Source organism: Acinonyx jubatus, chromosome B2, assembly GCF_027475565.1.
Source record: "Acinonyx jubatus isolate Ajub_Pintada_27869175 chromosome B2, VMU_Ajub_asm_v1.0, whole genome shotgun sequence".
Classification (NCBI taxonomy): Eukaryota; Metazoa; Chordata; class Mammalia; order Carnivora; family Felidae; genus Acinonyx; species Acinonyx jubatus.
The window spans coordinates 58044835-58059128 of NC_069385.1; the positions used below are offsets into that span (position 1 = coordinate 58044835).

Here is a 14294-nt window from a genome sequence, read left to right on the forward strand (position 1 = left end):
CAATCACCTTCCCCCTTAGTTTATCTTTTTTTAAAAAATTTATTTATTTATTTTAATTCGGAAGACAGTTTCTGGAGAATGACAACACATTTTTAGTAATTCAACAACATAAATTAGGCACATATGTGCAAATCATACTTTTCTGGAATATATAAAGAAAAACAGCAAAGAAAGACAAGAAGTCATATTACAAAAATGAGGAATTTGTATGCAAGAAGAAGGTAGTAAGTGCTATGGAAAAATGAGACGTAGGTGAGATAATAAGAATTAGGAGAGTCAGCTGTGGGCAACTGAGGAAAGATTGGTGTGTGATTTTTTTCAAAGAGTGGATATATTATGTAGTGGTATTTAAAAGATTTTTTGTAATATGATATTGATATAAAATCCTCCTAGAACATTTAGAATGCATAGAAAATGGAGAAATAAAAATAAATACACCACATATGTAGATATCCAAAGATAAACTTCCTGGTTTTTTTTTTCTCTGATTTTTTGGTTTGTTTTGTATTAGAAGATATGGTGCATAGTTTACTTTTTACCAACCCTCTGCAAATGTATTTTGTTGGACTTTCAACATTACGAATAAAATTTTTTACCATGGGCTATTTCTTTCCTTATAAAGCAAAACAAGTTATCCAAATGTAATAAACATTTCATTAAAGTCTCCTCTGACTTCCCTAATAGTCCCCTCTCCAGAAGTGACCATTGTTATCAGTTTCTTGTATATCCCTTCAGAATTCTTCTGTGCATATTCAAGCATATATCTGTATGGCATATTCTGTATGGCATCTATATATTCGCACAGAGCCTGAAGCAGGGCTTGAACTCATAAACCATGAGATCATGGCATGAGTTGAAATCAACAGTTGGATGCTTAACTGACTGATATATATGGCTTACATTTTTTTAAAACATAGATGGTATCAGATTATATCTATTATGACACTTTTCTCGTCACTTAATTTCAGAGAATTTTGAACATCTGCAAAATAGATCAGAAGCCTCATAGCCTAACATTATTTCATTGTTACCCATTCATTCACCTCCCTTCTTCCCATACAATTTTGTAGTGTATGCCTGACATTATACTATTTATTTATAATATTTCAGCATGTATGTTTGAAAGACAAGATTCTCTCTGTTTGCTTAAAAACACAAACCCAGTAGCATTATTGGGTCTAGAAATAAATGAACAGTAATTTCCTGTTATTTTAAAAATTAAATGTAGATTGACAATTGTATCACAAATGTCATCACTTTTTCTGTAATTAATTTAAAACTTCAATTGAAATAGGGTGAATACACAGTAATTGGTTGATATTGTCTGTTAAATCATTTAAAAACCTAATGGCCCCTATGTAGCTTTGATTTTTTGTACTTTATCAAAGAAAACAGGTCTCCATTATTAATTTGTAAGAAGTAGTAATATTTAATAGATAAGAATCTTGCACAGGTTTTTTTTTTGTTATTGTTGAATCAGCATTATGTAGTTTAATATATTATTCTGTGTTGCTATTTTCTCTAAATTAATATTCAATTTTAAAGATTTGATGGATTCATTCAATTTGGGGGGGCAAGAGGACTACATAGGAGGTTTTGTGTTCTCTTGTCAGGAGCCACATGATGTTTTGTGTTATTAGCAGTTGTTGATATTAAATGGCTGGATGTATTATTTTATTAGGCACTAAATATTTGTATCCTTCTAATTTGATCATTACTTTTTTTATTTATTAGGTGAAGTATTTCTATAATGATAATTTTTTCTTATCTCCTATTTGACTACCTACTTATACAGTTTTTGAAATAAGAGATTGATAACTTGATTCTTTTATTTCTTAGTTTTAAAAGCAATTAGCTATCTTCCCTTAATCCTCCAACAGTATTCAGTTGGTTGCTATTGTTTTTGGAATTATGATGAGCTAAAAATGTCAAATCTGCTTAATGTGTTTCAATCTACTAAGTATTATTCTTATTGATACTCAAATAGTACTGTCTTTGGTCAGTGGGAACCTCTTCAATTTGACTTTTTAGTCTTTTGATGTGACTATAGTTGTTTCGGTCTTTATTTTTTTGTTGCTTCCCATCTGATATGAAAACATTTTCCAAAGTTTATTTGATACATATAGCCCAGATGTGAAATAAGCCATTTCTCCAAGGAACTCTGATTCTATTTAGTGGAATCCATATATCACCATTGCTTCTTTTTTGATATGTATATATTTTAAACCTTCTTCATGGACAGAGGTAGAAATGATTTGTAAAGATAAAATGCATTGTGAATTCATACTAATAACCCTAAAATTTTAAAATAAATATTGTTTAAAATATATATGTGTGTGTGTGTATGTGCGTGTGTGTGTGTGTGTGTATACATTTAAATGCAGAAATCACAAATGCTTAGTAAATTAGTAAATGCTTAGTAAATTTAAACAATTGAAGATAACTAGCTATATATATCAAGAAGCAAAACACTGCCAGCACCACAGAAGCCCCACTTGGGTCTTTCTCAATCACTAACTTCCCTGTAAAGAGAAGCACAATGCTGACTTGTAGCATTATACGCTAGTATTTTCTGTATAAATTTAAGCTTATTTCACACTGAATTGTAGTCCCAAATGTGCATGTATGGCTAGTGGTTGGCTCTTTCTATCTGTGAGAGATCCAAGTTTTTTTAAGTTGTAGCTCTACATTTTTCCATACATGGCCTCTAGGATATATCTTGGAGGACTTTTATAAGCCAGGTCTGCAAGTGGTATACATTATTTCCATATACATTACATTGAGCAGAACTCAGTCATGTGGTTATATCCAAGTGCATAGAGATTGAAAACTGTAGTTCAGCTGCATTTTGAGAAGGAGGAGAACACAGGTGAGCTAATTATTAATCATTCTTTTGATTTCTAAATATACAATGTATTCTTCTCTCACATTTAAACACACTCATCTGCATACAATGGGAGAGAATGTCAAGTCCCATCCTGTCAGTTGGCGTCCAGGTAAAGTCGGGGTTCTTTGATAGAGAAGACAAACATCAGATGCATGTGTTTCTTATCATATTTAGCAATGTCTCAATTGCAAAGACAAGCTGTCTTCCTCACACACAATGGTGGTACAGAATCAAGATATGGTAGTACAGATTCAAACTAGGAGAGCATTATATGTTCAAACTAGAAGGGTAATTATACTGTCCATTATATATTATACATGTGTACATGTATATATGTACATATACGTACATGTGTACATGTATATATACATATATATATATATATATTATACTTTTCCATTATGATATCTTACATGCTTTTAGATCCATATAATTTTTATTAAAAATATATTTGTAATATAATTATTATTAGAGGTTCACCAATACAAATAATAATTTTGGTCAGAACTATTTTTAAAGATACAATTTAATTATTTTTTGTGCAACTTTTAATCCCAAACGTTCTGTTTGGCTGATAACACAAAGTCTTTGCCTTGAACAGCTGAGGAGTTAAATTTGTCTTCTATGAATGGAGTAAAGACTGTGGTGGGCAGGTATTGTTGTTGTTGTTATTGTTATTGTTTTGTGGTGGTCAGTTTGAGATGAAAAATCAGGTAACCAGTGATGGGCATGCTAGTTTTGAAATATGTATTAAATCCATGAAGTGATATTAAAATGGCAGTTACATTTATGAGTGTAGATTTCAGAGAGGAAATGTGACCATATATGTAAATTTGATAGTAACTAGCAAATGGATGGTATCCGATATAATGAGAATAATGCATTCACCAAAGAATATAATGTAGATGGAGAAAAAAATTGCAGCCAAGAACAGAAGCATAATGCATTCCAACACAGGAGATTGGAAAAATTGCAAAGGAGAGAGGAACAGAGCAATTAATGAGGTATATCTGTATTTATCACATATGTTGGGAGCAAGGAAAGAAAATTTATTAACAGGGAAGAAACATTTATGTAAAATGATATTGATAGATGAAGAAGGCAAGAGTTTGGTATGAATGGTTGATATAGTACACAGAGTTCTAAACAGTAGTTTTAATGAAATGATAGAAGAAAATCTTGATTGCTGTAAATTTGGACAAAATAACGGTAGATGTAGAAAAAGATAAGTTGTTTTTTAAGATGGAAAAAATATTGCTTTTTTTTTGGTGAGGAAGTAATTACGTAGAGAGAAAAAAATGGAATTGTAAAAGATAATGGGATCATATAGAGTTGGCAAAACCAGTAAGATCTAATTTAAAAGGGAAAGATTAAATTAGAACAGACATCTCACCAAAGAAGATATACAGTTGATAAATAAGCAGGTGAAAAGATGTTCAACATTATATATCATAGGGAATTGAAAATTAAATCAGCAAAGAGATACTATTGCACATCTACTAGAATGGCAAAAGCTTAGAACACCAACAAACCAAATTGTGAGGATTGTGAGGATATTGAATAATAAGACTTCTCACTCTTTGCTGGTGGAAATATCAAGTGGTACAGCCACTTTGGAAGACACGCTGGCAGTTTCAACAAAGCTAAGCATAAGTTTTCCGTAATATCACCAATCTTACTCCTAGATTTTTATGCAAATGACGTGTAAATTCATATACACACATAAACCTAGAAAAAATGTTTACAGCACTTTTATTCGTATTTGCCAAAACTTAGAAGCAAACAAAATGTTTTATATATTACTGCATACAGGTCATTATACATTTGACAAAACCCATAGAACTATACAATACAAAGAGTGAATGCTATTGTCAACTGTGGACTTTAGTTAATAATTATGTATGGATCGTCTTCATCAGTTGTAACGAATGTACCCACTAATGCAAGATGTTATTAATAGAAAATGGGAGATGGTGAGAGTGTATGTAAAAACTCCCTATAATTTCTGCATATTTTTCTGGAAACGTAAAACTCCTGCAAAAATTACTGTTCAGGATGAAAAATAAACAGAATTATAAAACTATCAAAAATAAATGGAGATATTATCTTCTGTAAAAGCAGAGATCTTTGTTAACAGGTGGGAAATTAGATATTCAGGTGTAGATGCTGGTAGATGAGGAGATGTAAGGGAGGGAGATGGTAGAGATTATGTTCAATTGTTTCAAAATCTTAGTAAAAGAAGAAAAGTTCTAATCTCAGAGTGAGGTTATTTAAGTATTAGAATTTTGAGATAAGAAGAGAATATGTGAAATAATCTCTTATGAGAGTAGAAAAATCAATGTATTAAGAAAGCATAGGATAATTTCAGTGCAATTAAAGGCCCAGTTGACATATGCGGTTTTAATTTTAAGCAAGACCAATCAATGTGGTTTTAATATGAGGTTTTTTCTTTCCTCCAGACTTACTCAGATGTATGTTATATGTGTAGAATAGACAGACATTGGATGTAACTAGAGTTGTGGTTTTGCAAAGCAAATATAAAATTTGAGGAGTATAGGGAAAGTAATGTATGAGAGAGAGTAATTTTAATGAATTACCATATGTATTAGTTTGATAGGTCTGCCATAACAAAATACCACAGACTGGGCGGCTTAAACAATGGAAATGTATTTTTTCAAACTTCTAGAGTCCAGAAGTCCAAGACCAAGGGTTTGTCAGGTTTGGGTTCTCCTGAGGCCCCTTTCACAATTCAACAGAATTCTTTAACTTCTTTGCCACTTTGTAACAACGATTGCCTTTCCTCCATTTTCCAGTAACATATTCCATATTTCCATCCCAGGGTTCACCAGAATTACCTTTAATGTCCATATATCTGCCAATAGTCTCTTCAGGGCCATCTAGCCTTTTTCTGACATGCAATTCAAATCTGTCCAGCTCATACCCATTCCAGAGCCACTTCTATATTTTTAGGCACCTATTACAGCAGCAATTGACTTCTGTGTGCCAAAATATGTATGAGTTTTCTAGGGATGCCATAACAAAAATACCACGGACCAGGTGGTTTAACAATTCAAATTTATTTTCTCATAGTTCTGGGCACTAGAAGTCCGAGATCAAAATGTTGACAACTTTCATTTCTCCTGAGACCTCTCTCCTTGGCTTATAGATGGCCACATTTTTGCTCTGTCCCCATATGGTCATTTCTCTATACATATGCCCCTGGTATCTGTATGTGTGTCCAGATTTCCTCATCTTGTTTGTTTATTTATTTTGAGAGAGAGAGAGAGAGAGAGAGAGAGAGAGAGAGAGAGAGAGAGGAAGACTGAGTGCAAGTGAGGGAGGGGCAGAGAGAGGGAAACACAGAATCTGAATCAGGCTCCAGGGTCTGAGGTGTCAGCACAGAGCCTGACCCAGGGCTTGAACTCACAGACTGTGAGATCATGACATGAGATGAAGTCGGACACTCAACTGACTGAGCCACCCAGGTACCCCAGATTTCCTCATCTTATAAGGAGAACAGACAAGTTTCATTGGAGCCCACACATATAGTCTCATTTAATCTTAATTATCTCTTTAAAGGCTTATCCCTGGGAGTTTGGGCTTCAGCATATGGATTTTGAGGGGGACACAGTTAAACCCATAGCACCATATAATTTAAGATTAGTAAAAAGGGAAGAAAGGCCATCAAATGGAAGAGAGGCAGTAAAAAGTTAATAGGATCTATGAATTGGAGGTCATCGTAATGTTAAGCTTGGAGTTTGGATACTTGGAAATAAGATTATGTAGTGTTTACAAGTTCTTGACAATGCCACAGTCTAAGATACTTCTATGGAAATGAGAAGCTGAGATATATAGAAACACCAGATCAGCATGGGGAAGAAGTTCAAAGGTCTGAAAGGCCAAAGTCATTGGAAAGTTCACGTAGATGTGTTTTGAAATAATAAATAATCTAAACAAGAATCATGTGGAATATAGTATTGGTGAGCAGGAGGTAAAATCATTGAGAAATAAGGACCAACATGTTAGAGGTGTATATATGAGAGCAGTTATGAAGCAGTATGTTGATGATCCAGTTTGAAGACATGAGATTTAAAACTGGGGAATTTAGGGATGAAGGAGGGAGAATTGTGTGGAAGCAGCAATGAGAATTAAGGAGGATGCCTGCCTGCCATACCTGATGATGTGTGGAGGCCTGAGAGCAGAGAGAGAAAAACAGTAGCTCCTACAGAGAAATTCTTCCTCAGGGAAGAATTAAGTTTCCTTTAAAGCAAGAAAGCACAGGAACTGTTTAGAAAAGAGTTCAGTGATGACGATGATGATGATGATGATGATGATGAGTCATTAATTTTTAGTGTTTTAAAAGTTATAAAAGGGTGAAATAATGGGGCTTAATAGATTTCTACTTGAAGTGTTTAAGAAATTGAAGAGGGATGGAAGGGTTTCAGGAATTGTAGATGTGAGACCCAGTAGGAATGTAAAGGGCCAGATGGACCTTAGTGAGCAGAAGATGAGAAATGAGAAATCTGGGCCTTCCTCTGAGACTGACATAAACAGATTAAAGGGCCTATTTAAATGGGTCTCAGTGGATTCAGGGCAGATTGTGGTGGCAAGGCTGGAGGTCTTGTACACAGATGACTTCTATGGCTCTTCACAGACATTTGATAATGGAGCTTACCACTTATGCTTTCTTCTAGGAGTTTTATGGCTTCAGGTCTTACATTCAAGTTTCTAATGCATTTTGAGTGCATTTTTGTGTTTAATCATTGTGAGTGAATGAAACTCATGATTGAGTTTCATTCTTTTGCATGTGGAGGTCCAGTTTTGCCAACACAATTTATTGAAGAGACTATTGTCATAAATTAATTGACCATATGCATGTGGGTTTATTTCTGGTCTGTTTATTTCATTCTATTGATCTATAGGTCTTTTTTCATGCCAATATCATATTGGTTTAATTACTATATCTTTGTTGTGTTGTTTGAAATCAGGGAGCATGATGCCTCCAGCTTTGTTCCTTCTTCTTGTGATCACTTTGACTATTCAGGGTCTTTTGTGGTTCTATACAAATTGTAGATTATTTGTTTTATTTCTGTGAAATATACTGTTGTGTTTTTGTAGGAATTGCAATAATTCTGTATATTGATTTGGGCGGTATGATATTTTAATAATATTGATTCTTCCAAGCACAGAATATCTTTCCCTTTATTTGTGTAATTTTCAATTTCTTTCATCCATACCTTATAGCTTTCAGAGTCCAAATCATTTACCTCCTTGGTTAAATTAATTCCTAAGTATGTTATTCTTTTTTTTTAAGTTTTATTTTATTATTGATTTTGAGAGGGGGGAAGAGCAGAGAGGGAGGGAGAGAAAATCCCAAGCACACTTTGTGCTGACAGCACAGAGCCTGATGCTGGACTTGAACCCATGAACTGTGAGATCATAACCTAAGCCAAAACCAAGAGTTGGATGTTTAACCAACTGAGCCACCCAGGCACCCCAGCATTGTATTCTATTTGATGCAATTATAAATGGGATTTTTTTCTCAAATTCTCTTTCTGATGGTTGACATCTTTGTGCTTTTCCTTTGTTGTGCTCAGTATCTCACGGAAGGGAGCTTTTAACCTGGTGCCCCAGATTTTGCAGCTGCCATCCAGGGGACACTTCTTGACTGCTTGATGTGGAGGCTGGAGGAGCTTATGTTCATGTTCCTATGGGGTTGCAATAATTGGTATCACTCAGAAAGGAGCTCACACCCCTGTCTGGCACCCTGATTTTTGCAGCTGCTGCCAGGGACACTTCTATATTGCCTGGCTTTGGTGTCCAGTGGGGCTTATGCTTTTGTGTCCCACAGGACTATAACCAGTAGAGAAAGATTCCTTAAACAGATACTACCCTGAGGGCCCCACAGGAGGCAGCTGACCCGGAGCTTTCTAAGAAGGGAGCCTATCTGATAATCATCATTGCTGCAGACTGAAGTACAAGTTGCTAATAATTAAACACACATTTAAAGGCTGACTGTAATCCTTTCCAGAGACCTCAGAGCACAGGTGCTATCTTCATGCTCTCCTCTGTTGCACTCCAGAGCACTAGTGTCTCCTAGAGGGGAACTTTACATGTTCTAGGTGTTCTAGGTTTTATGACTGGTGCTCTGATTTTTGCAGCTGCTTCCCAGGGGACTCCCTTTGATCTTGTGGCTCTGGTGCATATGGGGCCTGAATTCCTGGGTTCCCCAGGACTTTGGCAATCAGAGAGACAGTTGTTGACAGGCTACCACCCCCATGGCACTGCACAGACAGCAGACTGAGGCACCCCCTCATGGGTAAAGGAGGCCTCTTTGCTTTTTCTAGAGCTTTGGCCTTGAGGTTTGACATACATGCATCGGCCTGTGGAGCTACTCTCAAGAAACAGGCTACAGATGACATCTTAGTGATCTCTTTGCTTGACTCCAGCTTGTCAGTACCTCCCAGTGAAGAGCTTAAACACTTGTATAGAGCCCCAATTTTTGCAACTCTCAACATGAGGCATCACCAGATCTCCTGGTTCTGGTGGCCAGCAGGGTTTATGCTTGAGGTCCCCACAGGATTCTATATTTGACATACTTTTGAAAGTTCCTGCCTAAGGGTCTGGCTTCCAATCAGCCTGAACCTAAATGTTGAGATCCTCTCCTTAGGGACACTAACAGGTGTCCTCAACTATTGGGAGCTATTACAAAATATAATAGACTGCTTGAACAAGCACAAAGTTTTGAGAGACAACAAAGAGCTGGAGCAGGGTTAAAAAATGTTTATCTCCTAAAAGGAGCAACATCTTCAAGACTGGGAATGGTGGTTTTTTCATCTACTGTAAAGAAGCCAGCAGAGAGAGTCGAACAAAATGAAGAAACTTAGGAATATGTTCTAAATAAAAGCAAGATAAAACTTCAGGGGAAAAAAAAAGCCTAGTTGATAGAAATTAGTCATTTATGTCGTAAAGAGTTCAAAGTAATGGTCATAAATATGCTTCCTGAACTGGGGAGAAGAATGGATGAACACAGTGAAAACTTCAAAGAAGAGATGGAAAATATAAGAAAGTACCCAAGACAAATCAGAGTAAAGAATACAGTAACTGAACTGTACAGAGTAAAGAGTACAATACCTGAACCAAAAATTGCATTTGAATTGTTCAGTAACAGATTAGATACAGACGAAAGGATCAGTGAACTCCATGATGAGGCAATGGAACTCCCCCAATCAAAGTAGCAAAAAGAAAAAAAGAATGAAAAAAAAAGTGAAGATAGCTTAAGGGACTTCAGTAACAGCATCAGATAGACTAACATTCACATTATAGGGCTCCCAGAGAAGAGAGAAAGGGGGGAAAATCTTATTTGAAGAAACAATGCCTGAAAACCCCCTAATCTAGGGAAGGAAACAGGTATCCAGATCCAGGAAGCCCAGAGAGTTCCAAATATGATGCACCTAAAGAACTTCACACCAAGACACTTTATAATTAAAATACCAAAATGTAAAGACAAGGAGAGAACCTGCAAAGCAGCAAGAGAAAACAACTTGTTTGTTATGTAAAAGAAACCTCTCAGAAGACTATGAGTAGATTTTTTAGCAGGAACTTTGTACTCCAAAAGACAGTAGCATAATACCTTCAAAATGCTGAAAGAAAAACAAACAAAAAAGCAAGCAAAGGCCTCTAGCCAAGAATATTGTACTCAACAACATTATCATTCAGAATTGAAGGAGAGATCCAGAGTTTTCCAGAAGAGCAGAAATGAGTTTTCCTTTCCAAAGGGGAAAGGGGGGAAGATTTATCAGGAGGATATTTGTTTCTTTATTTAAAAAGACACAGAATATCAAAATCAGATATTTGCCTGCCCTGGCCAGGATAGAAATATACTTTCTCTCATTTTAGAGGTTTACCAAATTCTCTGATTTCATGCCTCCATTTAGTCTGCAGATGGTAAGATGATTTTGTTCTACTGAAAGTATAATGCCCATCAGATACATTGATAGATATGACATGAGATTAAAATCTGGGAGAGTTTAGAGATATGTTGTCAGGCTCTGAAGAGCAAATCGCAGGATCCTTAAATGCTGTGATTAAAATAATGTGAAAAACAAGTCAATATTCCCCGAATCTACTAGCATTCAGAGAGAGATGCATGCCTTTTGGTGGATTTTGGTAAATTTCCTATGGATTTTGAATGCAAAATATAACATGTTTTGGTGTATTTCTGGGACCATTTAACTAACTGACCTCAAAGTCTGCCTGTTTCCAGTTAGGCCCTTGTTAAAGAAGCTTTACATGGTGTTCAGACTGCACTGTAATTCCTGTCTTTGACTCTTTTAACCAAGAATATCCAATCAAGTTGGGAAGCTGTATAGATCTCATAGCATATTTTTATAGAACAAACACAGGAGGAACATGCATGTTTTAAGACACACATTTATATATTAGTAGATAATGTTTTTTTTTTCCTTTGAGAAACTACTCTTAATTTGTGGTAGGTTCTCATACAAACTGAATGCCTGATCATAGAATAGCAACTGACATGAATCTAAAGTGCTTATCATCCGATATGTGTTATATGAGTTTCCAAACTATAGTATGATGTTTGAAGAACATTCTATCCTCAAATGAAAGTTATATTTACATGTCTATGTAGCTCTATCTCTAACTCTCTAAGTAAGACTGGGAATTATCAGATACTAAAATCATCTTTTGATATATGTTTAACCATTGTTTTGTTTTTGGTTTCACACACTAGAAAGAAAGTTTCATGAGAGCAAGAGCTCTGTCTTATCTACTACTCTATCACCTATAACTAGAAAAATATTGGTGCATAGGAATAAAAATTTAAATATATGTATTTTTGAAGGACTCTGTGAAAAAACAATTACCTAAAACTGATGTTCTGGATCTAGAAAGTCTGAATTCTCCCACTTTACTTTCTCTGTCAAGCTCTCCTTCAAACCTCTATTGCTCTTTTTTTACACACTTATTTGGTAATAGCTTCAAGAGTCATTCTGTTCTGTGTAATATAGTAGTAAGGATGGAAACTCTAGGAGACAATAATAAAAGAAACAGTGAATAGCTTTTTCTCCAGAGGGAGTATTACTCTTATCCTTTAAGCATCAAACAAGAATAAATAGATATAATACTTTACATAAATATTTCCACATATCTCTCATTATTATTCAAATTCTGCAATTTATCTAGAATTTCTTATATACTAATATTTTAGTACAATTAATATTCACTTTTAACAATTATACCCTTTATGAAATTGCCTTAGGTCGTAATTACATGGCTTATGTAGAGTAATTAATTAAGCAGCTGCTTTTGAATCTGTATCACATTATTTGATTTCATAACCTCTAATAATGATGATTCTATTACCAACCATGGAAAATCTTTTCTCTAGGCCTAATTTTGCCTTCATTGAAATTTACTCTAACCTTTCATTATTGTATTGTATGTAAGAAGAAATAGAAGATCAATATTCGTTATATTTTTAGTAACAATGATAAAGCCTTTCCACTTTTACAATCTACATAATCAAAGAATCATACACAGCTCTTTTTAACAGAGAAAAAAATATGTGATAGAATATGATGTCATACTCAAATAGCTCCTGGAATTTTCTTTCAATGTATTCTTAAATACTGACCTTATTACTTTTTTCTGGCGTTGGTGACTTTTTTCAATCAGTTTTGCAACTAGGGCATTCATGTCCATCTAACAATATCTGAAATCAAATGGAGTTCACAAGATGTCTTGTCACATGGCATGCATTGTTCTTCTGGTGCTTTGGTAGCTGTACCTATAATAAATTAGAATAATAGCATTAATGATGATATCAAATAACATTTTTGTGAGCTTACAATGTACCAGAGGCTGTGTTAGACATTTCACACTTATGATATAGATGTTAATATTATCTGTATAACTTAGGGAAGTTTAGGAGCCTATGATCAAATAGCTAACAAGGAATAGAAATATCATTAAAACTCAGGAGTGGCTCTGTACTCTGTAACTATGCCCATCATTTACAGCCAGGATGAAATCCAGGTGTCCAAAGGTTCGTTTATTGTATAACCAAATCTGATTCTTAATTGTGACCCTAGAAAATATCAATGACATGATAAATCTTGTTTAATGAAAGGAAACATTTAATGAAAAGAAACTTGTGTCTTGGCAACTCAGGTGTTAAGCACATAATAGTAATGACACTGTTGTTGATTTATGTTTAGCAAAATGATTTGTACTTTGTCATTTATACATAAGACAGGCTAAAATTTTCCATCATTCATTGAGTCTGGCTGATTCACTAAATCCATCCTAACAATTGTGTAGTACAGATTTGATCATTACTGTCATGATTAATCACAGTATACATGGCATTTTTAAAAATACATGTAAAATGCTCTAGTGCACAGATTAGTCCCCTTTGTACCAGAGTTTGATATCTTTCAAATCTCTAGTTACTGCACTAGGACAGTAGTTAGTAGCTCCTAAGAACTGATGTCCTGACTCCATTTCCAGCCTTCCTACAGCATGAGGGTGTTTGCAACAATCAGATGTGATCCAGTCAATACTCAGAGGCTTCAGTGATTCCAAACAAAAGAACATTTTATCCTTAAAATATAAGCATTGGAATGGTTAATATTACATATTTCATTCTTGTCATGCTTAGCTCCAAAAAGTGAAATCTTTTTTCTTTTCCTTTTTTTTTCTCTTATCTGCCTTCTTTCTCACTTCCACTGGACAAGAAACATTCTTGGAACACAATCATATAAATACACAGATCATTATTTTTATATTGGTTGAGATCCTCCAATTATGTGTTTTTAGTCCGCTCTATTTGATATTTATCAATGCCATCTTCATTTTCACTGGGTACTATGAAGACACTGTATCCAGTCATTAAACAATAGTATCTCATCCTCACGTTTTGGAAGAATATTTGTACTACTCTTTGCCTTGACTGAATTCTGGTTCTTCTGTGTGGGCCGTGCTTCCCTGGGGCTGCTCGGTGTGCTGAAGCATGTAGTAAATTCTTGGATGCAGATAGTGTTCTCAGACCACCTCATTGCTGCTTCCATCCCTTTATCTTATTTGCTGTTCATTGTACTACTTGATTACTGACATCCACCCCCTGATCATTAAGCTGCATTTGAAGACTTTAATATGTGGCTTATCTTCTTTTGACATGTAAATTCCAAAGAGCTTTAGCTCATATGAACAAACATACCTTCTTCCACCAGTCACTCACAATTTCTTGACATTCACAGTGTTAACTTCATGATTATATTAGACCTAAATAAGAGTGCTCTGCACACATTCCTTACAGTGAGGATAAATACAAGTAATGTTCTCCTCATAACATTTTTTATAAAGAGTTCCATTATAAAGCCAA

General features: G+C 34.9%; 1 long non-coding RNA gene across 7 annotated transcripts in view; it reads left to right on the forward strand.

Annotated features, from left to right (window-relative positions):
- The window catches only part of LOC106975272 (uncharacterized), a 1087042-nt gene that overhangs the window by 855176 nt on the left and 217572 nt on the right, over positions 1–14294 (forward strand). The window lies entirely within an intron of this gene.